The 27,182-nt window shown below is 40.4% G+C and overlaps 1 protein-coding gene and 1 pseudogene across 1 annotated transcript in view; one reads left to right on the top strand and one right to left on the bottom strand.

Moving 5' to 3' along the window:
• Nucleotides 1–27,182, bottom strand: part of PREX2 (phosphatidylinositol-3,4,5-trisphosphate-dependent Rac exchange factor 2) — a 409,408-nt gene that overhangs the window by 370,964 nt on the left and 11,262 nt on the right. The window lies entirely within an intron of this gene.
• On the top strand, nt 11,078–11,720 carry LOC102876379 (annotated as a pseudogene).

Genomic DNA, 27,182 nt, shown 5'->3' with positions numbered 1-27,182 from the left:
TGCTTCAGATACCTGATAGAGTCTATGGAAAAATGAGCACTCTATGTTACAATTAAGTGAAAGCATCTTGAACATTTGAACACTTGAAAAGATACTGTAGTTGGAATTATAAATTGGGTTCTACTTTCACACTGGACATTTAACTAATATTATCTATCTGTTCAGAGAGTTTTCATAATACCATTCCTCTGAAACATAAAATGGTTAACTTGTTTATAAATCAGCATCATTAGGAAAAATGTCCCAAACAAATCATTATTAGAAAAAAATATAAAAAGCCAAATATACACTTGCCATGTGAGCCATGCTCTTATTTATCCAAATTAAGTTGAAGATGTATGTCCACCTAATACCTGCCTAGGAATGCTGGAAGTCAGTTCTTATTCATAACTGCTAAACTTGAATGCAACCAAGATGACCTTCGGTAATGTGATGAATAAACAAACTGTTACATCCATTGAAGGAATGCTATTAAGTCAAAAAAAAAAATGTGCTACCAAGACACATGAAAGGACTTTATCTGCATTTCATGAACAGAAAGAAGTCAGTTCAGAAAAGTACACTGGCCAATTGTACAGTATACAAAGTATGCTGTTGTTAGGTGCCATCTAGTTGATTACGACTTATAGCAACCCTATGAATAACAAATATGAATCCTGTTCTATCTTGTGCAATTCTCATCATTGAAGACCCTCAACCAGAAGGACTGACATAGTGACTACAGCAAAGGGCTTAAGTACGTCAGAAACGATGAGGATGACACAGGATAGAAGTTTGTATGTTGCTATTATATTGTAATTCTGAATGAATTTCAGCAGAGCTTCAAACAAAAATGGACTAGGAAAAAAAGCCTGGTGACCTGCTTCTGTAAAATCTATTACTATATTTGATTTCATAAAATATTTTCATTAAAAAAATCAAACCAAACAAGTTGCTGTAAATTCTGTTGTAACCCACGTTGACCCCATGTGTGTGAAAGTTGTCTGAGAGCTTCCATAAGAAATCTATAGGCCTTTATTTTAAGGTAGAACTGGTGGTCTCAACTAGCAAGCTTTCAGTTAGTAATGATCATGGATTAAATTGTATCCCCAGAAAATATATGTCAGGGTGGCTAGCCCATGATTCCAAGTAGTATGTGGTGGTCCTTCATTTTGTGAGATGACTTAAGTACCCTCGATTGTGTGATGGATTGTAAATCCTGACTTCTATGTGTTAGGAGGGACCTCTGGTGGTCTAGTGGTAAAGAGTTGCACTGTTGATCCAAAGGAACATGGTTCAAATCCACTATCTGCTCCTTGGGAGAAATAGGATTAATCTCCTCCTATATGATTTGCTGTTGTTATGTGCCATCGAGTCGCCTGAGACTCATAGTGACCCTTTGTACAACAACCCTAAACCCTGCTCTATTTTGTGTCAACCTCACTGTCTCTGAAACATCTACACCCATTACCCCAATCAATGAATTGATCCATCTCATTGAGGGTCTTCCTCTTTTGCACTATCCCTCTACCCTCCCAAACATGATGCCTCTCTCCAAGGACTGGTCCTGCCTTGCAACATGCCCAAAATATGTCAGACAAAGCTACAGAATCCTTGCCTCCAAGGAGCAGCCAGGTTTCACCCTCTCTAGGATGAAACTGTTTGTCTCCTTGCAGTCCATGGTATATCCAACACTCCAGCACCACAGCTCAAAGGTATCAATTCTTCTTCTCTCATTCCTAGTCATTGTCAGGCTCTCTGACGCAAAGCACGCAATTGCTAAGACTATGGCTTGGCTCAGGCATACCTTAGTTTCCGGCTTGATGTTGTTGCTCTTCAATACTCTGGAGAGGTCCCTGACAACTAACTTTCCTAATGCAATTTATCTCTTGATTTCCTGGCTGCTGGTACCAAGAGTGTTAATTGTGGAGCCAAGCAAACTGAAGCCATTAAAAATCTCAATCTCTTCACCATCCATAATGATGCTGCCAACTGGCTCAGTGGTGAGAAGCTTTGTTTTCTTGAAAACCTGTATGATTTACTACCTCTGAAAACTCCTATAGGGTCCACTAGGAATCCTTCAGATTCAACAGTAAAAAACAACATGTATTCAAGGGGCAGGGCTGCCTTGGACAAGGGGAAACCAGCTTGCTCCTTGCAGGCAAGGACTTTGAAACTCTGCCTCACATACACTGTAGTCATGTTGCCAGGAGGAATCAGGACATGGAGAAGGCCATCATGCTTGGAAGGATGGAAGATCAATACAGAACAAGAAGACCCTAGATGGACTGACACAGTGACTGTGGCAATAAGGTCAAGTGTGTCAGAAACAGTGAGCTTCGCTCAGGTGGGCCAAGGTTCAGAACGGTTGTTCATAGGGTTTTTGAGTTTGTAGTGAACTTGACAGCACATAACAATAACAACAGCAATCAACTCCCTACTTTGTGTTGCTTTTCCTTTTACTCAACTTCTCTGTTAATTTTAACTGTCCTCGCCCTCTCTTCCCAGCCCTACTAAACCATCACATTTGCTTCTCTCTGAATGTAAACCTTTACTTAGTTTTTTATGATAGTAGTTTTATACCATAATTGTCTCTTTGTGACTACCTTACATCACTCAGCATAATGTGTTCTAGATGCATCCATGCTGTGCAGTATTTCACAAATTCCTGACATTTTTAGTGATGCATAATACTCCTTTGTGTGAGTGCTCCAGAATGGCTTTAGTCAGCAGTCCATTTGACAGGCACTTGAGTTGTTTCCAACTCTTTGCTATGGTAATGAGTATTAGTTTATCTTTGTTATGTTAATGCAGCAGGACTGAGGCAAAATGCAAGTCATAGCCCTGATCTTCAAAGATGCAACCAGAGTGTTCTGAGGAGGCGAGAATGGAACAGTTTCATCTCTCATACTTTGAGTGTATTGTTAGGAGGGGCTATTCCCCAGAGGTGACATCGCACTAGCAAAGGAGGAAGCTCAACAAAAGAGAGGAAGACCCTCAAGGAGATGGACCGAAACAGTGTCTATGGCAAGAGGCTCGAGTGCGTCTGGGATGATGAGGCTAGGACAGGGTTCAGATCGGTTATTCATAGGGTCAGCATCTAACAAGAGCAACAGCAGCCCTGCATCATCTTTTCTTTTACAAGAGATAAAATGAGAGCTAAGCAGCAGAAGAGAAGAGGCTTCAGTGCCATCAAGAAAGAAGAGTCAGGAAAGGAGCATGCTCTTTTCACCCAAGGTGCCTGCACTGAATGCCCTGGACCCAGAGGAAGATCGATGCCAAGAAATGGAGATTTCTAAGGAACACCACAGATGGTGAGAGACAAGGACCTTCCCCCAGAGTCAAAAGAGAGAGTCTTCCTCTAGCGCTAGTGCCTTGAGTTTGGACTTCTAGCCTCTTAAACTGTAAGTGAACAGGTATGTTTATTAAAGTCATCCACTCACGGCATTTCTGTCACAGCAGCGTTAGATAACTAGGCTAAAGCTTAACCATTCATGTCATTCACATACTAGAAGTCATCTCATAAAGAAAAGGAAACTAAAGTTGAGCTTTCTTCTTCATCATCTTTAACGGTGATAGACTGAGTTCACCAATAGGCTTTATTACAGGAATTATTGCAACAGGAATCAATTCAAGGCCCTTACAACCAAATATAAAAACACCCAAGCCTATTGAAACAGTTCCCTTTAACCATGCCTTTAGACCTAAGGGATAACATGGAAACAAAGCAAAGCCATGAAAGACAATCACATCAAACGGTGGCTTCACATAAATCAGCTTACTGCATTTCAAATCTCCCTTTATATGCACACACTTATATTCACAAATTGGTACTTGACAAACAATCCTATATATCTCATCGCAACAAAGAACATTGGAAATTATATCAGTCCCCTGTGGGAATCCTGTAAGAACTAAAATTTTAATTTCCACAATAGCCTTATTTCCCAAAGTATCATACTTCCTTTCCCTCATCAGCTGTACTTCCCACCAATAATAATTATCTTATTGCTTTGTTAGGCAAGGGAAAAGCAATTTTTTTAATGTTTTCGACCAGTTAAACAAGAAATTTAACATTATCTTTCCTACCATCAGTACTCCTCATTACTACTAAAAAGTAATATTGGCTAACATTGGATTTTACATCTATTATCCATGAACTAGCAGTTAAACAAGCTAGTTTCATTTAAAGTACATTTAAACAAAAGAGCCTTCTCTGGCCCAGTCCTAGGACACTGCATCAACCCAAAGATCACGGCATCGTTAACTGCTCACGTTAACCCAGCACTGTCCACCATCCTTCCTCCACTGCCCATGTTTGCTGAGTCAGAACTAGCTTAATAGCAGTGTTTCATTTGGAGGTTGGTTTTTTGGTTGGTTGGTTGTTTTGTGGGTTTTTTTTTCCCTTTTCATTCTTCCTCAATCCAGTCTGTTTCTAGAGATCTGTTGTAAATATTTAGATAAGGCTGCATCTCTAGACTTATCTTACATCTGTTTGTCTATGATGGCAAAGACCCTTTGGGAATAGATAAACTATCCTGCACAGGCCTGGCTTGAAGGCAAAGACCTGTTATCCATATGGTATACGGCCCAAGCCAGCACTATGATTGAAAAGACTGCCATTTGGAAAGATAGGTTTTAAAAATCCAATATACAGAGTCTAGATGCATGTCAATACATTAAAATTAATTAGTCTCCAATTTTATACTGCTCTCATTATACACAAAGTCCCTCTGGGTTTAGATTCTTATACAACCATCGTGTTTTATAAGTAGATCTCCAGGGCTTTTGTGCAAAGCACCACTAGGTGAATTAAAACCCTCAACCTTTTGTTTAGCAGGGTAGCACTTAACCTTTTGCACCATTCTGAGATTGAAGGAGTTCCAGGTATTATTATATTCTTCAATGATTTGTTGTTGCTGTTGTTGTTATGTGACATCCAGTCACCTATGACTCATAGCTACACTATGTACAACAGCCCTAAACCCTGTTCTGCCTTGTGCCAATCTCACTGTCTCCAACACACCCATCCAGATTATCCCAGTCACTGAATCAATCCACCTCATAGAGGTGCTGCACTGTCTCTCCACCCTCCCAAACATGACATCCTTCTCCAAGGACTGGTCCCTCCTTGCAACATGTCCAAAGTATGTCAGAGAGAGCTTCAGAATCCTTGCCTCTAAGTATTAAGCCTGGTTTAACCCTCTCCAGGATGTACCTGTTCGTTTTCCTAGCTCCCCATGGTACATTCAATACTCTTCTCCAGCACCACAGCTCAAAGGCATCCACTGTCCTTCTATCCTCCCTAGTCATTATCCAGCTCTTTGATGCATAACAAGTGATTGCAAAGACCATGGCCTGTATCAGGAGCACCTTAGTCTCCAGAGTGACACCAATGCTCTTCAGTACTCTGGAGAGGTTCACTGATTTAGTCTTTTTATATTTGCTAGGTTTAATGAACTGTTTTAGGGTTCTAGGGAAACTCTGGAGGCATATGCCATCGAGTTGTGATGCTGACTCAAGTTGGTACATTTCTTGTGGTTCAGATATAGAAGTGGCTTCTCAAAGCAAGAGGACAACCTCCCTCCCAGGTGATTTACAGACTCGGAAAATCACTGAAGGGTCAGTTATGAGTTGGTTCTGATTCCGTAATGATGAGTGAGTGAGTGAACTGTTATAGTTCTAGTGCTATCTGGGACCAGGGTGTTCACAGCCACATTCTATTGCTAATAGCATGCCTGTCAATGATTCTTCTTGAATCAAGTCTCATTTTTGTGCCTTCTTCACTCAAAAATCTGCCCTAGCTTCTCATGTACTACTAAATTAGTTCTAAATTACTTCTGTCAATCAAGGCCATCCACCATAGGTCTTCCTGTTCTCTGAATCACATTACTGCTGTCCTGAATTTATTCTGCAGATGGATCATTTTAGTAACATTCAGGAAAAGTAAAACTATGGATAAGACAGATTTTTCAGAAATTCCCATCAGATCTATTACCAGATGAGAACCACACACCTTAACACTTTTTCACTAAAGTGATAGGTGAAAGAAAACCTGCTTGCATTAGGTAAAATAATATAGAAATATTGTTAGTAGTATTAGAACGTTAGAAAGTGTTACTGATGGGATTTAAAAAAATTATTTGTTGACTCTTAAAAACTAGTACCATAAAAAGAGTTAAATCTTAAAAACTAGCACTGTAAAAAGAGTGCAGATGGGAACAGCCGAATCTGACTTCTGCCAACTTCACGAAGAGAAATAGTTCTGTAAACATCCATGATGCAAAACTAATGCCTATAAAGTCAGACACTCTCTCCTACACTCGTGCTCGTACTTCAACTAATTCCAACAACAGTCTTACTACTCTACTGGATCTGAAATCCATTACAATGACTACCCAGACTTCATAGGACCATAATCATGGTTATGGATTTTATTAAATAAGTTACCAGGTTATAACTGAGGTGGACAACAGGATACAATCCCTAAATCCAGACAGCTTCTCAGGGAGAATCACAGATCCTTGGATGTTCGCCTCACAGCTTTAATCAGGGTCAGGGTTCCCTTAGTCCTGCCAGTCATGGCATCCTCCCTCAGTTCTCCAGCAAGCCTAGGCAAAGGTCACCAGCTCTGGCTCAATGAGATAGAAGCCCAAGGTCAGATCTGTCTCCCACAGGGTCTCTTGTTCTCTGCTGTCACTCTTCCTGCTCCTATAGGCCCCAGTCTGGCTGCTGCAGGAATCTGTGGTCCGGAAAGATGCACATTACTTTCTCTTCCTTGTTGGTGTTGAGATTCCTAACTTCTACTGCTAAAACCACTCACTCCAATTAAACAGTAGAACTGCAAGACTAGTCGATTTCCTTGTGGATATCCTAACACTCCCTATATGTATGACCCCACCCATCCACATGGTGAAATCAAACTCAATGGCTAGGAAAGCCATTTTAATCAATAAATCCTTGTCATCAGAAGGTACAGGTTATTGTGATTTGTTTGGAACCAGTCTTTGTAGATACTATCAGTCAAGTCAGTGGAGCCTTAAATTCATTTTAACATCTTGACATCTGGAATTTATGTTGATTTATAAAATATCCTTTCCTAACAGCATTTTGCCTGGCCTGGATCTTGACCTGAGCACATACCCTAAGGATGGCATTCCTTTTCTGTGAGGTCTGGCACAAACAATGTATCACTACACAAAAAAACTATACTAATTTTTTTTTCATGCTAATCAAACAAGATGCAAAATGTAATAGTTTGTGCATAAAGAATCTTGAAACACAACATTATCAGCTTATCTTTACAATTAACTCCCAGAAAAAGATACGACTTGAGAATGTAATTTCACTAACTGGTTAGATGCTGTTGAGTTGGTTCTGACTCATAGCTCCCATATGCACAAGAGAACGAAACACTGCCTGGTCCAATGCCTTCCTCATAATCAATCACTCCTGTGTTCGAGCCCATTGCTGCAGCCACTGTGACAATTCATCTCATTGAGGATTCCACTTTTTTTCCCACTGATTTTCTGCTTTACCAAGCATGATGCCTTTCTTTAGGAACTGCAGCCTCTGAGATGGCTCTACCACTCAGTAAGTCCTTTCTGCTTTTGTTTACATCTTCTCCATGATTGTATCCCATTCCTAAGCCAATATGAATGATGTCTTCATAAAAGAGAGAGAGAGAGAATAAACAGGGAGACAGATACAGAAGGATAAAACTCATGTGAAAACAGGCAGAGATGGGAATGATGCATCTGCACCCTAAGGAGGCAAAGAGAATGAGAAGGAAGGAACTCCCCTTTAGAAACCTAAGGAAAAATAATACCCAATATGGCCAACAGACTTCTGGCCTCCAAAACTGTGAGAGGAGAAACATCTATTCTTGGGAGCCACTCAATTATGCTACTTTGTCTGTGATCCCTAAGAAACTACCAAAGATACGTCTGCAGGTGTATAAAGCAATCTTTGAACTCTCTGACTTCTTATCTTGACCCTTCACTTTTTTCTAGTGGGCTCTAAGCAGGTTTAAGCATGGTATTGATTGTCATGCATCATAGAGGAAATTTTTCCTCATTTACTTCAAATTTTTTACTCAGAAGTCCAAAGAGGATGATGTCTTCTTCCAGAAAACATCAGTATGTAGCTTCTAGTGTGAGAACGCTAAATATTTTTCATGTATTCTCCCAAACTGGCAGCCTGGCCCAATCTCTGTAGGAGGTCTGTGAGGCTGAGAATTGCAAATAAAATGTCAGGCTTTATTTGCAAATTGGTTCCATCAGATACATAGAAAATAGATCTAGGGTATTGTTATTTTTACTAGAGTAATTAATTTCATGCTGTTGAAAGGTGGATGATCATAATGGCATTTCTTCATATGAATAGGTCTCATCTGTGGTTTAGGGCTATGGGCTTCTTCTGTTTCTTTTTGGGGTACAGCAGCAGTTTGATAGGGAGCTCTGGTGGTGTAGTCTACAGGGAGGTGCACTGCTAACCCAAAGGTGGCATCTCTATGGCAGGTCACATCCTCCGGTGGCTCCCAGGGGAAAAAGATGAACCCGCTCTTGTATGGTTTACAACCTCCTGACACCCCACGGAAGAGTCAGCTATGAGCAGGCTCTAACTCTACGGCAATGGTCATGATTATGATTATGAAGCAGTTTGATTACATTAAACTTTAACTGGATCTTAAACAGCTTTAAGTAAAATTTAAAGACTATGGATCCAAGAAACAGATCTTAATCTCACACACAACTGCTGCTCAAACACTATCATAATGCACAAAACCACTTTGAGCTTTGGTTTCTCAAAATGGAGACAACTATTTCTCTTTTTCTTTTTTGATACTTCCTAATCTATAAGCAAATTAGCATTAACATTTAAAAGGAAGAATCATTTAACATCTTGGAAATATAAGTATCGAGCCCTAAAAAACTTAGGCAGCTAACCAAAAGGTCGGCAGTTTAAGGTATTGCTAATCTCTCAGATAAGGACAGGAAGCTTTGGAAACCAGATGGAGGATTAGCACAGTTAGAACAAGTTCATGGTCGTGAGTGAAGACTGGATTGAGGAGCCTCAATGGTGATATGAATCAGTGCTCAGATGCTCATGGAAAGGTCTCAAGTCCAAACCTATCAGGTGATGCAGGAGAAAGATGAATCAGCCTACTTCCTTAAAGATTGCTGTTATGTACCACTGGGTCCCTCCAGAGGGGGTTTTCAAAGGCAGTTAGGCACACAGGAGGATACTGCCCATTTTTCTCCTGCAGAGCAGTCAGTGGATTCGAATCGCATGCCTTTGGGATGACAGTGCAGCTGCCTAGAAATCCTTGGGACAATTCTACTCTGTTCTACAGGGTTGCTGTGAATGAGATAAGACTCAATGGCAATAGGTTTCATTGAATTCTGGAAAGACTGGCGTTAGGTTCACATTTGTTTGGAATCAAACTATTTTGACCTGTATGCGCCTGGAATAAATATAAGTATAAGCTGCCCCTGTTTACATAAAATCAAGTGCTGTCAAGTCATCCCAACTTCTGGCAAGCCTACTGCGCTTGAGTTCCACCGTGTTTTCAATAGTTGACTCCTCAGAAATACCTTGTTGTTGTTGATTGCCATCCAGTTGAGCACAACTCATAGCGACCCTATAAACTAAAGACCTGAAGCCATTCTATAACTAGGGTTGTTTCTCAAAGCGGATAGTTTCCAGAGGCATGTCGTTTAGGAAGTGAATGCCATTGTCAGGTCTTTATTTTAAGATACCTCTGGGTATACTCCCACTTCTAATCATTTACTTAGCAGCCAAGCATGTTAACCATTTCCAACAACCATGGGCTCCTCACTGTTTACAGCACAGTAGCAAAATTAACCTACTACTAAAAATAAACCTTTAAGCAAGTTTTTGGTGATATTTTCAAACCTTTTCTAGGGGTTCACCCTCCAGATGAGGTTAAGACTTCACTTACTAAATGTTTCAGCACCAGTAAATAGTCTTCTCAATCATACAATAATCATAAAAGATTCATAAACCTTCTGAATAGAAAATGGACTGTGAGCGAGTAACTGTGAACTCACTGACAATTACTACAATCGTCAGAGGAAATTAATTCCATAAAAGCTGTCAAAATCTACTTCTACAATTATAAATATTAGTCCTCCCCCTTGGTCTTCTGGGATGATCTAGCCCTCAGAATTTACCACAACCCTAAAATAACCTTTCAGTGCAGGGTAATTGTGTCCCTAGCCATGGTGGTGTAAACTGTAGGGTGTTGTGCTGCTGACCCAAAGGTCAAGCTACTTCAGTGATTTGAATTCATAAGTAGCTCTCAGGACTAAAGATGGGCAATCTCCTTCCATGAGCTTTACGGTCTCAGAAACTCAGTGGTCAACTATGTGTTGATTCTGACTTAACAGCATAGAGGTGAGCTGAGAAGACCTTGAAAGTGAAGAGAAGCAGTGGGGGGGCCTGACAGACTCTGGGACAACCACCTCAGAAAACATGGGGAGGCAAAGAGCAGGCCACCATTATTTCTCAAGACCTAAGAAGAAGAGATCCCCTGAAGCTGCTTCCTCGGCTTGGCAACAAGAGACCAGAGACCTCTGTTGTGTTAACCTCTGACCTCAGTTCCTGTCACAGCCCTCTAGCAAATCCAGAGGTTACCTCAGATCAAATGCTAATCCAGCCAGGCTTCCTAGTGACTGTTTCCATCAAATTCATTTCACTCTTGAAAAATTACTACCATCAGCCCTCTTGCTTCTTTACACATTGTGTGACCCCCAGTTACACGTAAGAGGCCCATAAGGAGCATAGGTAAATAGTGAAACAATCTCAAAACTCCAGGAAATAACTATCTATGAGGTAAAAAGTGTTGCTACAAAGTTAAAGAGAAGCCTTATTTTGAGTTCTTGAATTATTTCATTGAGCAAATCTAGCCTTTAAAGCTCAGGGCAGGTATTCAGTACATTTAGGATAATGGCTTTAGCATGAAGGCTAGGTTTCCCAAATTTTCTTAGATTCCCATCACAATCAAAATCCACTCATACTGATAAAGGACAGATAGGAAACCCAAGTTTTGCCTTTTCATTCCTTCGGCACCACCATGGCGGTCAGCAAGAACAAGCGCCTTACAAAAGGTGGCAAAAAAGGAGCCAAGAAGAAAGTGGTTGATCCATTTTCTAAGAAAGATTGGTATGATGTAAAGGCACCAGCAATGTTCAATATAAGAAATACTGGGAAGACATTAGTCACAAGGACCCAAGGAACCAAAATTGCGTCTGATGGACTCAAGGGTCGTGTTTTTGAAGTGAGCCTTGCTGATTTGTAAAATGACGAAGTTGCGTTTAGAAAATTCAAGCTAATTACTGAGGATGTTCAAGGCAAAAACTGCCTCACCAACTTCCATGGCATGGATCTTACCCGTGACAAAATGTGCTCCATGGTCAAAAAATGGCAGACCATGATTGAAGCACATGTTGATGTCAAAGCCACCGATGGTTATTTGCTCCGTCTATTTTGTGTTGGTTTTACAAAAAAAACGCAACAATCAGATTCGGAAGACATCTTATGCTCAGCACCAACAGGTCCGCCAAATCCGGAAGAAAATGATGGAAATCATGACCCCAGAGGTGCAGACAAATGACTTGAAAGAGGTGGTCAATAAATTGATTCCAGACAGCATTGGAAAAGACATAGAAAAGGCTTGCCAATCTATTTATCCTCTCCATGATGTATCAGCCTTTTAATAGTTACAAATAAAAATTATTATTTGTGAGAAAAAAAAAGAAACCCAAGTTTTTCCTTATTTTGAATTAAGACAGACAAGTCACAGATAATAAAAACAGGAGACGTGAATGAAAAAGAAAATTAACTTTCTGTGGTAATTGTGCTTGCCCTTCCTTTTAACTTTTCTGGTGTGTTAATCAGAATGGTCTCTGTTTTAGTTAACTAGCACTGTTACAGGGAGCTGTAGTAATGTGGTAGAGAAGGAGTTATGCTGCCGACCTAGAGGCTGAGCTTCTCTGGTGGTCTGAATCCGCCTACCAGGGCCTCTGAGGAAGAAGGGCGATCTGTGGGTGCAAAAACCTAATGAAGAGTCAGCTGTGGGTGGAAAGTCCTTATTCTTATGCTCCATGTGTTCTGGTGATATGATGTCTACTGTTTCCAATCTCTGCTTCTTTTACTTGGTGTGTTTATATATTCTTTTACATCTCAAATGATACTGACCTAAAGCACATCCTACATTACTCCTGTCTCATTAACGTAACAACTCATCTCTATTTCCACAAGCCTAGAAATAAGGATTTAGAACCCTTATTTTGAGGGAACATAGTTCAGTTCAGAAGAGTCTCTTAAAAAAAAAAGAAGCAGAGGAGAAAAATTATATTTTAAAAAGCAGTCATCTAAATCTTTTCCCCTCATCTACACTACTTTAAAGCCTAATAGAAGTTTAATTATTCACCAAAACCTATTCTGAAGTTGGTAATAATAAGAGCAATAAATCTATTTCCCTTCCTTTCGTGCTATGAATTCCCACCAACTAAAGAAGAATGAGATAGGCACTCAACAAAAGGTTGCTTTAAAATGTCATTTATGGAACTAACCCTAAAAAAATTCAGCACCAGCATTCAAGTTCTCAGACTCTATTAACAATAAGGCAAGAAATGGGCTTCAAGATATGAGGAGGAAGAGAATATTTTCCACAGTCCTCAAGTGACCTGCCCCTTCCCCCAGGCTTTGGCAGTGGCGTCCAGTGACACTTTCTATGTCACAAAAGGGGCTGCAAGACTTCTCTAGGGAGTCACTTCCACAAGGCCAGCGGAGAGGCAATAACATAAGGTGGAGGGGGGACCGTGAGACTGAGACTCTCCCCCTTCTCTTGGCTTCCCAGGGAACAGAGACATTCAGTGAGTGAATATGAACCATTTAACACCTTAGCTTTTAACTCACGTCTAGGATTACCCAAGGTAACAGTCATAAAACTGCTTTTAGATCCTACTGCTCATTCAGACTCTCCAGTTCTCCCCTCCATTCTCATTCCACGCTTCCGTCCACTCTGAAGTGCCCAAGGCCCTTCTTGTCCAGCAGCGGCTTTTCAGAGGCGTACTGTGCCCTCAGTGCTGGTTCCCACCGCTGATTAATGCTCGTCTTGGCCGCTGTCCCCACCAGGCACAAAGCTGCTGGGACGAGGGGCTGCAGGAGCAAAATGTTTTACAAAGTTAGCTCCTCACTGGTAGAAACATCAAACAGAGTGAGGCGGGGTGTTTCCAGTTTGTACCCTCACAAAATATAGTCCTGTTCTATTAAACCATTGTATTGAAAAAGGAGTGTTAAGAACTCACTGGTCAGGGCTTTAGGTCTGAGAGACCTCATGTTTCCACTCTCTGAGTTTTAACTTTCTGAGTAATGATGATATGAATTTAATTCACCTCTAAATTGTAACTATACGGAGGAATAGGAAAAGACTTCTAGCACTTCCTTCTTAGATATTACATTCTAATGTTACCACTCAAAAGTTATTCCCAAATATCATTAGAAATAGGAAGTACTTAATTTTATTATCTATTAGTAGCTTATTTTTCTGTTTCAGAATTTTCTTCAAGTATCCTGACTAACCATCTGGATCTCTCATTGAGATTTCTTTCATTCTCTTGGTGTCACTAAAGTAAGGTTTACCATATTTTAGTATTATCAGTATTTTTACCATATCCTTAAATTTGAGAAGCCATTCCAATATTCATCAGACTCTAATTCTTCTTCCACAGTCCAGTTTATATCATGTTACATCTGACTAAGTAAACCTTAAGTATAATCTAAAAAAGACATTTTTATATTTTAATCTTATAGAAGAATCTTTGCTCTCCTGGAAAAACTTCAACATAAAGAAAAGGTCCATCTTATATATACGAGAATTACAAGCTCACTGGAAAATACACAAGAGAGATTTCAATGTCATCTGAAAGCTATGTTCTTCTACCATCAACAGTCCATCAGTGTGTCACAATGTGGCAGCTGCCATGTTGCTGTGAAACTAGAAACTGCACCACTGGGATTTCAAATAGCAACAGGGCAGCTGTAGTGAACAGGTTTTGGTGGAGCTTCCAGACTAAGACAGATGAGGAAGCAAATTCTGGTCACCTATTTCTGAAAATTAGCCATTAAAAATCCTATGTATCACAACTGAACATTATTAAACTTATTTGCTTTTGTTGTATCATCAAAAGGGCTAAATCATTAGAGAGAGACTCGGGGTTGGTGATATGGAGACCTACCCGTTGAGAGTGAGAGAGACCTTGGTTGGGTGGACTGTCAAGATGGACACGTGGATGAACTCCAACAAAGCAAGGACTGAAAGGGAAGCAGGGCGGCCAAGACAGGGATTCTTTGTGTGGAGCCCAAAGCCTAGTTGGAATCAACTCAGTACAGCTATGTATCTATCTATCTATACTCATCTACCCGTGAGGAGTCTGCTGTGAGTCTTTTAGACCCTAAGATTACAGGATTGTGTTCATTTCCCTTCTAAAAACTAATATTCCTGTCAGTATAACAAGCCTTAGTTAGAAGATTTTACTCAAGGAGAATGTCAAATACTTTGTCATGTTTGTCCTATCAAAAGACATAATTTGTACAATGAGAACAACCCCAGGAATAATGGTCTCTTTAACTTTGCATTTCATTCATTTGTGTTTAAATTAGATTAACATTTTCCCACAAAACATCTATAATAGAATTTCCATTGACTGCAGAACAGTACCCATAATTTTACGAAGTAGGAGAGACAGAAATATATATATAAACGCAGTGGGTTTTTAGAGGCCATAAAACTCATGGGAGAAGAAAAAAAAAACCTTCACGGGAGGAATTTTTTGATCTTTCACCTGTGAAGCCATTTAAACCGCCAGACAGGCATCAGCATCGTGTGGCTGAGCAGGACAGCTCCCCAGCGATCAGGCCATCACAGGTCCAAACCATAGGCCATTTCAAACTTCATAAACTTTACTGGATTAAAAAGAATATATATAATCAATCCTTGCCTCAAAGAGCCTTTGATGGAGATGAACTCAGTTAAGTGGGGAAATGACAGCCCTTTTAACAAATGATGCTGGCAAAAGTGGAAAGCTGTATGCAGAAGACTAAAACAAGATCCCCACCTCACTCCATATACAAAAACCAACTCCAGGTGGATCGTGGGCCTAGGTCTAAAACTAAGGCCTTTAAACTTCATTCAAGAAAAGCTTGGAAGAACTTTCGTGGTCCTAATCCACAACATAAAAAGTCTTCCAAGTATCCTGAAAAATCTACAACCGGGAGAAGATAAAATAGATGAATGGGACCTTCTAAGAATCCAATCCCTATGCACATTCCAAAACTTCTCCAATAGAGTAAAAAGGGAAGCCACAGACTGGGAAAAAGTATTTGGTAATGAAATGTCAGATAAGGCACTTATATTCGGAATTTATAAAATACTTGAGCACCACAATGAGATAAAGGTAAATAATCCAATTGAGAAATGGGCACAGGATATGAACAGACACTTCACCAAAGAAGACATTCAGATGGCCAACAAGCACATGAAGAAATGTTCAAAGTCCCTAGTCCTAAGAGAGATGCAAATCAGAACTACTATGAGATATCATCTCACCCCAGTAAGAATAGCAAAATTGAACAGAACAGCAAGCAACAAATGCTGGCAAGGATGTGGAGAAACTGGAACTCTTATTCACTGTTGGTGGGAATGTAAGATGGTGCAACCACTGTGGAAGGCAGTGTGGCGCTTTCTCAAAAAATTGCAAATAGAGATACCATTTGACCCAGCAATTCCACCACTGGGAATATATCCCAGAGACCATAACTGACATCCAAGTAGAAATATGCACACCCATGTTTATCGCAGCTTTGTTTACAATAGCAAAGAGTTGGAAGCAACCTAACAGCCCATCAACAAATGAATGGATAGAGAAGCTGTGGTATATTCACATAATGGAATATACGCCGTATTGAAAAACAAAGAACTCATGCAATATTATTATTCAAAATGGGTGACCCTGGAGGATATTATGCTGAGTGAAATATCTCAGTCACAAAGGGACAAATACTGCATGATGCCACTGTTGTAGAATGGGTCTGACATCAGGGTTGGGGTATGACAGAAAAAATTGGATAAATTATGTATACTGTATTGAAACAGATGAGGGAAAGAAGAGATTAGAGGCGATATATGATTGAGTATTATGGTTAGCACAGGAATCCAGAATTAAGGTTGCATAGAGAAGTGTACTCGGGGTAAGGGGTGGGGGGAAAGGGATGGAGGAATTGTATACTAATGAAGGAATTTTTTTTTCTTTTTCTTTTTGGAGAGGGGAGTGAACAGATGGGGAGAGGTGGGGAGGGAGAAAAGTGCGGCAATGAGTGAATGGAAATCCAAAACCTCTGTAAATGTCTATTAAAATTAATAAAATTTAAAAAAAATTTTTTTAAAGAGCCTTTGATTTCATTAGTCACATAAGGAGATCAACATATAAAATCAAACAGGTTTCAAGTCTGTTAGTGAAAACTGAGCACATGCATGTGCATGGATGCTGTCATCTGCCTCTGAGTTCATGTCCACTCATAGCCCGTGATCCCAAGGGTGCAGAGTGAAACTGTCCCATTAGTTCTGCAAGGCCATGACTTTTCAGAAGCAGATCACCTGGTATGTGTTCCCAAATGCCTCTGGGTGGGTTCCAAATACCAAACCTTTGGCTAGGAGCTAAGCCCCTAACTGTTTCCATGATAAAGGGCCTTGTCCAAAAAGGATCCAAGAGGGATTAAATTAAGCGGAAACTACACTAAGTAATCACATATCGCATTTAGATAATCAATAAGAGAACTAAAGTTGTCTGTTTTTAAAAGGTTAACTGGTTTCTTCTTTCTAGGAGGGAAACCTGCTGGCTTCTGGGTAATCTTTGGTTTCTGAGTGTGTGCTTGGCTGTGACCCCTGTCCTGGATGGACCGCTGGCTTCTGGAGCTCTTATGTTCTTAATGGTTCACCTGACATGAACTCGGGCTCCTTCCTGACTTCTAGCTTCTGTGTACTTCCAGAGTCAGGTAGTTCTGTGTCCCATTCCAGATCTGCCTTGGTTTTCTTGGTCCTGACTAATCACTGTACAGAAATGCCCTGGCCAGCAGGATATCTTGAATTAGCTTGGATCATAATAGACTACACTGAATCTCTAAGGAAGAAACATGTGATATAAATTCTCTGAAAACCAGCTGTAAGATCAGCTATGAGACAGAGAGACTCTGAATTCCCATTTCTTCACTTAAAAATGGCCGAAAGGGTCCCTTAGTCCTTTATGTGAACAAAATGACACCAGTGTTGCTGGATGTTGTGAATTATATATAAACATGTATGGCTGACATATAAAACATCATACAAATTCTCCAAATCCCTTTGTTTTCCACATAAAAGCCAAAAGAAATAAACTTTCTGTCACCCTAACAATCACAGTCCATAGCTGAGCACCTGCTGGCAGATTTTTGCAGCCTATAAATTGCATCGGAGGAGAAAACTCATCTTTCTCTCTTGAGTAAGCCGATAGATTCAAACACTTATCTTTGGGTTTCCTGTACCTAGATCAAGAGGCTGTTGTGTGAACAGAGCAAGGGAACAACACTACATGGTTTAAAATTAGGAAAGATGTGTGTCAAGATTGTATCCTTTCTCCACAGCCATTTAATATGTTTGTTGGGCAAACTATTCAAGAAGCTGGACTCTATGAAGAAGAATGTGGTATCAGGACAGGAAGAAGGCTAATCAATAAGCTTTGTTATGCTGAGGACATAAGATTGCTTGTTGAAAATTGAAAAGGACTTGAACCACTTGCTGCAGAAGGTTGAAAACTGCAGCCCTCATTATGGATTGCATCTCAATATCAAGAAAACAAAAATTCTCATCACTGGACCCACAGGCAACACCATGTTAGGTGGAGCAAAGACTGAAACTGTCAACGACTTCATCGTACTTGGAGCTACATTCAGTACACATGGTACCAGCAATCAGGAGATCAGATGATGAAGTGCACTGAAAAAAGTCTCTGTCATTTGAACAACCAGCGTTTTGGTTAACAACTAAACAGACTGTTAATCAGTTGTTAACAATTCAACAGACTGTACCGTGCATCAATCCTTTCTATTTGCCTAGGAAAAAGAAACTTAGATAAAATTAAAAAAAAAAAAAGTCTCTGTCAGAGACCTCTTGAAATTACTGTGGAGCAATGATATTTGTTTGAGGACTTAGGCCATGGTCTTTCAGTCACTTGCCATGCATCTAAGAACTGAACAATAACTAAGGATGACAGAAGAACTGATGCCTTTGAACCATGATGTTGTAGAAGAGTGTCGAATGTCTCTCATGGACAAAGAGATACACCTTGGAGAAGGTGCAGCCAAAGTGCTATTTGGAAGCAAAGACGATGAAGCTTCATCTCACGTACTTTGAGCATGTTGCTAGGAGAAGTTATTCCTTGGAAAGGGACACCATTATGCTTGGAATGGTGGATGGACAGTGGAAGACAGGAAGACCTTCAACCAGGTGGATTGACACAGTGACTGCAGCAATGGGCTCAAGTGTGTCGGAGATTGTGAGGATGACACAGAATAGGACGGAGTTCAGATTTGCTGTCCACAGGGTCCCTATGAGTTTTTCTCGACTTGTCGGCACCTAACAACAACCATCACCATTTTTGGGTTGGCAGCCTAGAATCTGGGGTAGTGTTGTTGTTGTTGCTGCTTTGAGAGGTTTTTATAGGCTTTTCTTAAACAATTAAGTACTAGAACGATGACTGGCAGATGGTTTCCACACACAAGTGCCTCAGAAGAAAGAGCTGCCAATTTACTTCTGAAAAAACAGCCACCAAAAACCCCAGAGAAGACAATTCTCTGATACACACCGAGTTGTCTGTCAGGGCCAGCTCAATGGACGCTAACAACCGTAATGAACATGTGCAAAAAGACACGTAGGTATGGATGAGAATATACAAGTTTAGGTCAAAATGCAAAGTGCAAAATACTTTACCTACAATAGATTCTTAAAGTTAAGGAACTCAACAATTAATAGAAATAATCCCGTGGTCACAAACTTAAAATGTGACTGGGTCCAATGTGTGGCCAAGATTGCTCTCTGCTACTCTTTTATGCTCCACTTATTTTTCTATAAGGGAGCTCTGTGGTAAGGAGTTGTACAGCCAACCCAAAGGCAGGTGATTCGAATCCACCAGTTGCTCTGCAGGAGAAAGATGGGTAGTCTCCTCTCATGCTATCTACCATCTCTGAAAACCCACTGGAGGATCAGCTATGAGTTAGTTCTGACTCTACGGTATTCAACAACAGGGGATATTGGAAGAGTCCCTTGATAATGCGACTGATAATGCAACTGGCTACTAACTGAAAGGTTGAAAGTTCAATTCCAAACAACAGTGCCTCAGAAGAAAGTCCTGGTGATGTAATTCCAAAATCTCAGCCACTGGAAATCCCACAGAGCACAAATTTAGATTCTAAATTCTAAAAGAGATGGTAGAGACAAAACAGTAAAGCACTGAGATAGAAGACATGGGGGTCTGTGTAACACAGTGGTTAAAACACTTGACTGCTAACTGAAAGGTCAGTGGTTGGTGCCCACCAGCTGTTCTGGAAAGCAAGATGTGGCAACCTGTTTCTGTAAAGGTCACAGCCTTGGAAACCCAATGGGCAGTTCTACTCCATCCTAAAGGATCACTATAAATCCATTTACTCCACTGTAGTGGCTGGGGCTTGGTTTGGTTTGTTGGTTTATTTATTTGCTTGCTTGTCGGTTTGAATGAACTGATAGAACAAACTTGCTTACTCCCCTGGAGCACTATCAGGAAATTCAAAGTCATTGGCATTCAATAGGAACCTGCTCACAGCTGACCCCATGGGTATTCAGAAGCTGCAAACAGAATGGGAGGAAATCGTCCATCTTTCTCCCTTGAAGCTGCTGGTGGATTTGAACCACCAGAGAGGTGCTGCTTTCAGGTTAGCAGTACAACATTATTAAAAATTAATGCTGAGAGTTCTGAAACATGAAAGAACATGTAAACATGTCAGGTTAATGAGGTATAGTTTTCATAGTATTGAGGTCTGAAACTTCTACAGTATTTAAGCTACCTTGATCGCCCTTGAAGGAGTTTCACTTTAAAGAATATACATACTAACCATAAAAATTCTGATCTTCAGAAGAATTCAGATGCACAAAATACTTAAAATACAAAACTAAAGAGTGCTAGTAACAGAAAAAGGGAGTTTAGTCTCAGAAAACTCCAGAGGAATGAGAGCAGAGCTTTGCTGTTGGTGACCCCATGTAAACAGAAAGGACCCCACCCAATGCTGTGACATCCTCATGGCCTTTGTTGTGCACAGTGGGCCACTTGCGCATTGCCACCAAGTCAGAAAGGGCACACAGCTGGTGCTCTAGCAGGTTTTCTGAGGTTACAAATTGCATAGCAGGAGACAGTCAATAAGCTAGAGAAGATTAATTAAAGCAATTCTAAAGAGCTAAAAATATTAAGATTATTCAATTTGACAAGACAATGGCAAAAAAAATTTACTGAAGTTTTTCTTTTCATTAATAATTGATGAGTCAATGAGAACTTGGCATCAGAATGTGAAATATATATATATATATATATAACAACACCCAAAGCATTATTTCATGACAGAGTAAAACAAATATTGAGTTATCCAATGGGCCTGTTTGAGGCAGGAAACCGGCTAGGTGATTTTAGTAAAGAATTATGTTCTATTTTGTTGCTCTATCATCTTCAATACATGGCTTCTCTCTTGGGATCAAGGTCTATGCCATTTCCCCTCATGTCTCAGAACCTATTCATATGTCCAGACTTAACTGCAAGAGATGCTGAAGATGTAGTCTTAAGCTGGGCAATCATGCACCAAGACAAAACTTTCATCAGCACAGAAGGGTAGGTTGTTGAATATTAAGGACAACTGGACCTGTCTGCCACAGCTTTACTTATTAAGGTATTTTTAAAAAAGAAAGAAAACTGCATTTAAAACATTCAAAATAAATTTTATAAAACAGTTTATATTTTAATTCAAATAAAGGAGGTTTTACTAATAATGGAGCTCTCATGGTCTAATGGTAAGAAGCTGTGCTGCAATCCCAAAGGCACATGGTTCAAATCCAGCAGCTGTTCCACGGGGAAAGGATTTATTATTGTGAGACTGACTACCTCTGAAAACCCACTGGGTGGTCAGGTATGAGTCAGTTCCAACTCGGCAGCACACAAAAACAACAACATATAAGAATATTTTATACAGAATTTATTTAAAGTCAAATATGACATACTATAACACGGCATAAATATACTATGTAGAAAATTTAAATCCCCTTATGGTCACAATTTGACTTGTGGGAATAATGAATTATTAGAGTAGAGCTGGGGTGCCGGAGAAGAGTACATCTCATAGACTGCCAAAAGAACTTCTTGGAAAAGGTGCAGCCAGCGTATCCTTGGGCAAAGATGACAAAACTTTGCCTCACATAATTTAGCCAGGTTACTAGGAGAGGCTAGTCCTTAAAAAGGGACATCATGCTTGTACACGTGGAGGGTCAGCGAGAGAGAAGAAGACCCTTAACCAGATGGATGACACAGTGACTACAGCAATGGGTTCAACTATGTCAGAAATGATGAGGATGGAACAGTACAGGACAGAGTTCAGATCTGTTCTTCATAGGGTTGCTATGAACCATACTAATGACAAAAGATCAGACTCGGTATACGTGAGTAAAGGATGCCAGTTTAAAGGCTACAGGGCACCGGACCCAAGCCTAAGCCATGGTATTTTCAATTGCATCAAATACACATGAAAGTTGGGCAAGAAATAAGAAGAATGAATGCCTTTGTATTGCGATGTTGGCAAAGAATATTGAATGGACTGACAAAAGAACAAAAAATCTGTCTTGGAAGTTTTGCTGAGTGTTAGAGATGGTGGGACTTTGTCCCAAATACTTTGTGCATGTTGTCAGGCAGGGTCAGGCCCTGGAAAAGGACATCATCGAAAGGCTTAGGAGAGGTGGAGGTTCAGAAAAAGAGCGGTAGACTTTCAGTGAGCTCCCCTGACACCATGACTGCAACAATGAGATTCCAGCAGGGCAGACACTGTGAGGTCGGTGCAGGCTGGGCAAGGTTTCCTTCTTGGTGCATGGGCTCTCGCTGAGTCCGAGCTGACCGTCCAGCAGACAGTGATGCCTTTCCACAGCTCTTCCTAAAGTTATCACTATTAAATCTTTTCCAAAATTAAACAGTCGAAAGGAGTCATCTCCGCAAAACCCAACTTTCATGCTTTGTGGCCATGGTCTCAAATAAGAAAACAAAACAACAACAACAACAAAAAGACCCCCAAGGGAACAAGAGCAACAAAAAAAACCGCAACAAAACACGAAAACCCAAAGCCATACTGATGTATCACAAGTCATCAAAGAGCAACATCAGGACTTCTTGCACAATCACTAAAAATGTGTCATTTTAAATCTCTCATCCTGGTGCAGGACCTCTTAAATAATTAAAATAGCAAAAGTGACAAAGGAAAATCATGCATAGACGTCAACCTTTATCTATCTCCTTCAGAGAAGCAAAGTGTTGCAAGTAATAAAAATGTTTCCCCATCCATATTCCATAACGGTATATTTTGCTATGAAACACTAAGAACCTCTAATATTAGGATTTCAAGTTTAAACAGCTAGAATCATTTCTTAAGTAGTATAAAATTTAACCTTTTTCAAATGAAGCCTTCTCTTTTAATGGGAAATACACATTTCACATTAATGGAAGAACAGAATGTCCTTGGCTTAGACACTGCTCAACAACAACAACAACAACAACAAAATAGGGGTTTTTTTACATTGTGCTTACCAATATGGAAAAGCTAAAACACAATAAATTTGTGTAAGGAATCAAATTTGAAAGGATTTTGAAGCTTCCTCTTACATACTTTGGGCAGATGTCCAGGAGGGACTAGTCCTTGGAGAAGAACATCATGCTTGGAAGAGTGGAGGGAAAGTGCAGGAGAGGAAGACCCCGGATGTGATGGATTAACAGTAACTGGGGTAATGGGGTGGGTTTATCAGAGACAGTGAAACTGGCTCAGGACAGAGCCAGGTTCGGATCTATTGTATAAAGGGTCGCTATGAGTCACAGGCCACTCAATGGCACACAACAACAACAACACTCACTGAAGTAGAGTCAGAACTGATCCATACCCTGACCCTCTTGCAGATTTTCAGAAGTTGTAAATCTTGTGGGAGGAAACCGCACATCTTCCTCCATGGAGCCACTGGTGAATGATAATCTCCAGAAAGGTACCACTTTTGAGTTAGTAGTACTAGCTGTTATTGTAATGCAGAACTTTATGTACGATAGCTCTAAACCCTGCCCTATCTGGAGGCAGCCTTACTGAATCTGACACACCAACTCCCATTGCCATTCCCATTGTGTCAATCCATCTCATCCATGGTCTTCCTCTCCTGCGCTGTCCCTCTACCCTTCCAAGCATAATGTCCTTCTCCAAGCGCTGGTCCATCCTGACCACATGCTCAATGTATGTGAGACAGTTCTTCAAAGTCCTAGCCTCCAAGAAACAGCTTGGTTTCACCCTCTCTAAGACAGAACTATTTATTCTCTTCATAGTTCATGGTATGTTCAAGACTTTTCTCCAGCACCCCAACTCAAAAGCATCAATTCTTCTTCTGCCGTCCTCAGTCATTGTCCAGTTCTCTGATGCCTAGCAATTAATTGTGAAGACCACGGCCTGGATCAGGCATACTTTAGACTGACATTATTGCTCTTTTTAGCACTTTGGAGAAGTCCCTGACAGCAGATTTTCCCAATGCAATTTGTCTTTTTATTTTCACAATACTGTCTCTCAAAAAGATTTTCATTATATCTAATACATTTTAACAAGTTAAACCTAATAAGAAAATATCTAAGTATTATGAAAAGAAAATTTTATAACATAAAATACTTAAGAATCCATGTGAAAAAAACCAAATTTTTAGGTTAAACTGATAGTACTCAAAGCAAAGAAATACATCTGGTAAAATACAGTACTACAAAAACAAATATCTAGCATTGGAAAAAAAATTATAAACATCCAAAAATGTTATCAGATGAATCAATGATTCTCTTTCTAAATCGTGTACAGTACTTTAAATGTAAAATTGTAGTTTTATAATAAGATTGAGTCATTTTTTCGATAAATGTTTAGATCTATTCTGCACTAACCAACTATCTCACTCAACATTCACATTTACAACAGTAGTTTAAAAAAAATCTACTCTCAACTATGCTGTGCATTAATAACACTTTCTTGCTGTAATTAGCATCAAAGTATAAGGTGAGAGTAACACCAGAATTATGCTGAAATTTATCTGTCAACTTGGCTAGTCCTTGATTCTTAGTGGTTTAGCAGTTATGTTGTTTGTTGTTGTTGTTATGTGCCATTGAGGGACTTGCACCTCAGTCCTGACACTTGCTCTATCCTCTACCAACTTTACTGTCTCCAACACAACTACACTCATTACCCCAGTCACTGTATCAATCCATCTTTCTCTGTCCCTCCACCATCCCAAGCATGATATTCCTCTCCAAGAACCAATCCCTCTTTGCAACATGCCCAAAATATGTCAGATGAAGCCTCTGAATCTTTGCTTCCAATGAGCAGCCTAGCTTCAACCTCTCCAGGATGAACCTGTTTGTTCTCCTGGAAGTCCACGGTATACTCAAAACTCTATACATGTGGCAACTATGTAACAATGTGGTCATTTTTCACATAATGTTGATTCTCACATTAAGAAATAGTCTTTTAGAATCTATGTTGCTAAGTCAATAGTAGGTACATGTCTTTATTTTTCAAGATTTCAAACTTAGTCATGAAAGATGCAACAACACACAAAAAGTAGTTACTGCTTAATTTTAACCTTTAAATTTATATGCTGCATTTAAGGTAACGTTAAAAAGGACGTTTCCAGTGGTCATTCTACAAACTGTACACACAGACACAGATGTGGAAATGCAATGTTGTTGCCAGCCCTGAAAGTGGGTGTGCTAAATCTTTACACTATCACTCATACACAATCACTGGCATGGAGTCAGAATCAACTCACAGAGGACACTCCCGCAGATCCTCAGAAGCTGTAAATCACACAGAGGGAGACTGCCTATCTTTCTCCCTCAGAGCTGCTGGTGGATTTGAACTGTTAGAGAGACACAGCCTCGTGGTTACAAGACACACTTCTTAGGGACAGTAACACCAGAGCTCCCTACTGAAAATAAGACATTTTAGAGAAGGTATTGGAGCAATGTGGAATTCAACTTTTGTTACTGTTGCTTTTTTAATACTCTCTTGTTGTTATGTTTTGTTGAGAGGTGGAATCCACACAGCTGACCCTCCAACTCATTTTCACAGACAGTAAATCACACAGGAGACTCCTCTTTATTCCACAGAGCAACTGGAGGATTAGAACCTAGTGCCTTTGGGTTGGCAGCCCAGCTCCTTAATGCTAGGCCACTTGAGCTCCCTTACCCTCTCCAAGAGGCACCTCAATCTCGAGAAAAAGAAACAACACAAATTAAATGAGACTGTAATTTCATAAAGAAGTAAAAGTCATCAGGTAGAAACCACTCCTTTCTCTCTCCCCAAGGAAGCGCTACTTTTACCTTGCCTTCTTGGCTCAAAAATCTTTTCCCTCTTGCCTTTCTAAAGTCCCTTCCAGACTTTCTAAAGTCCCTTCCAGGCTCCTTAGGACATTTTTAAATCTTTCAGCCCCCTGCTTAAGCAATCCAGTACCCTGGGTGCCATTAACAGCTGAGCAACCCACTGACTGCTAACTGAAAGTCTGGCAGTCTAAACCCATCCACAGGCCCCTCAGAAGAAAGGCCTGGCAATTTGCTGTGAAAAATTTACAACCTTGGAAATCCTGTTCAACATACAGAGTTTTGCTGTATTGGGATCAACTGGACAGCATCGGATTTGCCTTGGGATGTTGTGTTCTTTGTAGTTTTAAAGAAACTTGTTTAGAAAAGGCTTTTACTAGGTAAATAGCAAATAAACTCCAAAAACTCATTGCTATCAAGTCAGAACTCTTGGTCTGACAATGTCTTCCCATGGGAAATTCCCTTTGTGGAGCCAATAACCTTGGAGCTTCACAACCTTGTCTGTTGTTACCATGGAAACAAGCATACCCTCTCAATTGATTCCCCATGTCCTACAGTTAAAAGTCAGAAGTCAAAATGGAATCCTCTCAAAATACACTAAACTCAAAAGAGAGTCATTTCATCTCTTACCGATAGCCTAAAAAGCACACAGAACCTTTTCTTTCCAGTCATAAAGAATCCTCTGACATCCTGTGGTGGTGTTGTGGTTGTGTGCTGTCAAGCCACAGCCAACTCACAGCTGACCATCCTGCAGGGTTTCAAAGGCTGAAAGGAGATTGTTCACACTGGAGGAAATTGCTCATCTTTCTCTAACGAAGCAGCTGGTGGGTTTGAACCACATGCTACTGGGTTTGCAGCACTACTCCTTACTACTAAGTCACACTCAAGCATGTCAAGTTTTGCCAACTCTAAACATCTGTATGGAGAGCTCTGGTGGCCTGATCTACAGGCAATTGTTCTGCTACCCCAATGGCCACACTTCTCTAACAGTCTGGATCCATCAGATGAGCATTCTCCTCCTGTGCTATCGGCTCTGAATCAATGGCAATGAGAGATACATCTACACACAATATCATACATGTTGTTCTTCATAGATGGAAAACTCCCTTCCCACTCACCTTTCAGGACAGGGCTCTATTATCAACTGTTGTTGTTGTTATGTCCCATCAAGTCACGTGCGACTCATAGTGACCCTATGTACAACAGCTCTAAACTCTGCTCCATCCTGTGCCAATCTCATTGCTTCTGACACACTCATCCCGATTACCCCAATCACCAAATCAATCCATCTCCCAGAGGGCCTTCCCCTCCTGCACCTGCCCTCCACCCTCCCAAGCATGATGTCCCTCTCCAAGGACCAGTCTCTCCTTACAACATGACCAAAGTATGTCAGACGAAGCCTCAGAATCCTTGCCTCCAAGGAGCCACCCGGTTTAACCCTTTCCAGGATAAATCTGTTTGTTTTCCTAGCAGTCCATG

Source organism: Elephantulus edwardii, unplaced genomic scaffold, assembly GCF_000299155.1.
Source record: "Elephantulus edwardii isolate Elephantulus edwardi_28Jun2011 unplaced genomic scaffold, EleEdw1.0 scaffold00008, whole genome shotgun sequence".
NCBI classification, from domain to species: Eukaryota; Metazoa; Chordata; class Mammalia; order Macroscelidea; family Macroscelididae; genus Elephantulus; species Elephantulus edwardii.
This window is presented reverse-complemented; position numbering and strand designations above follow the sequence as displayed.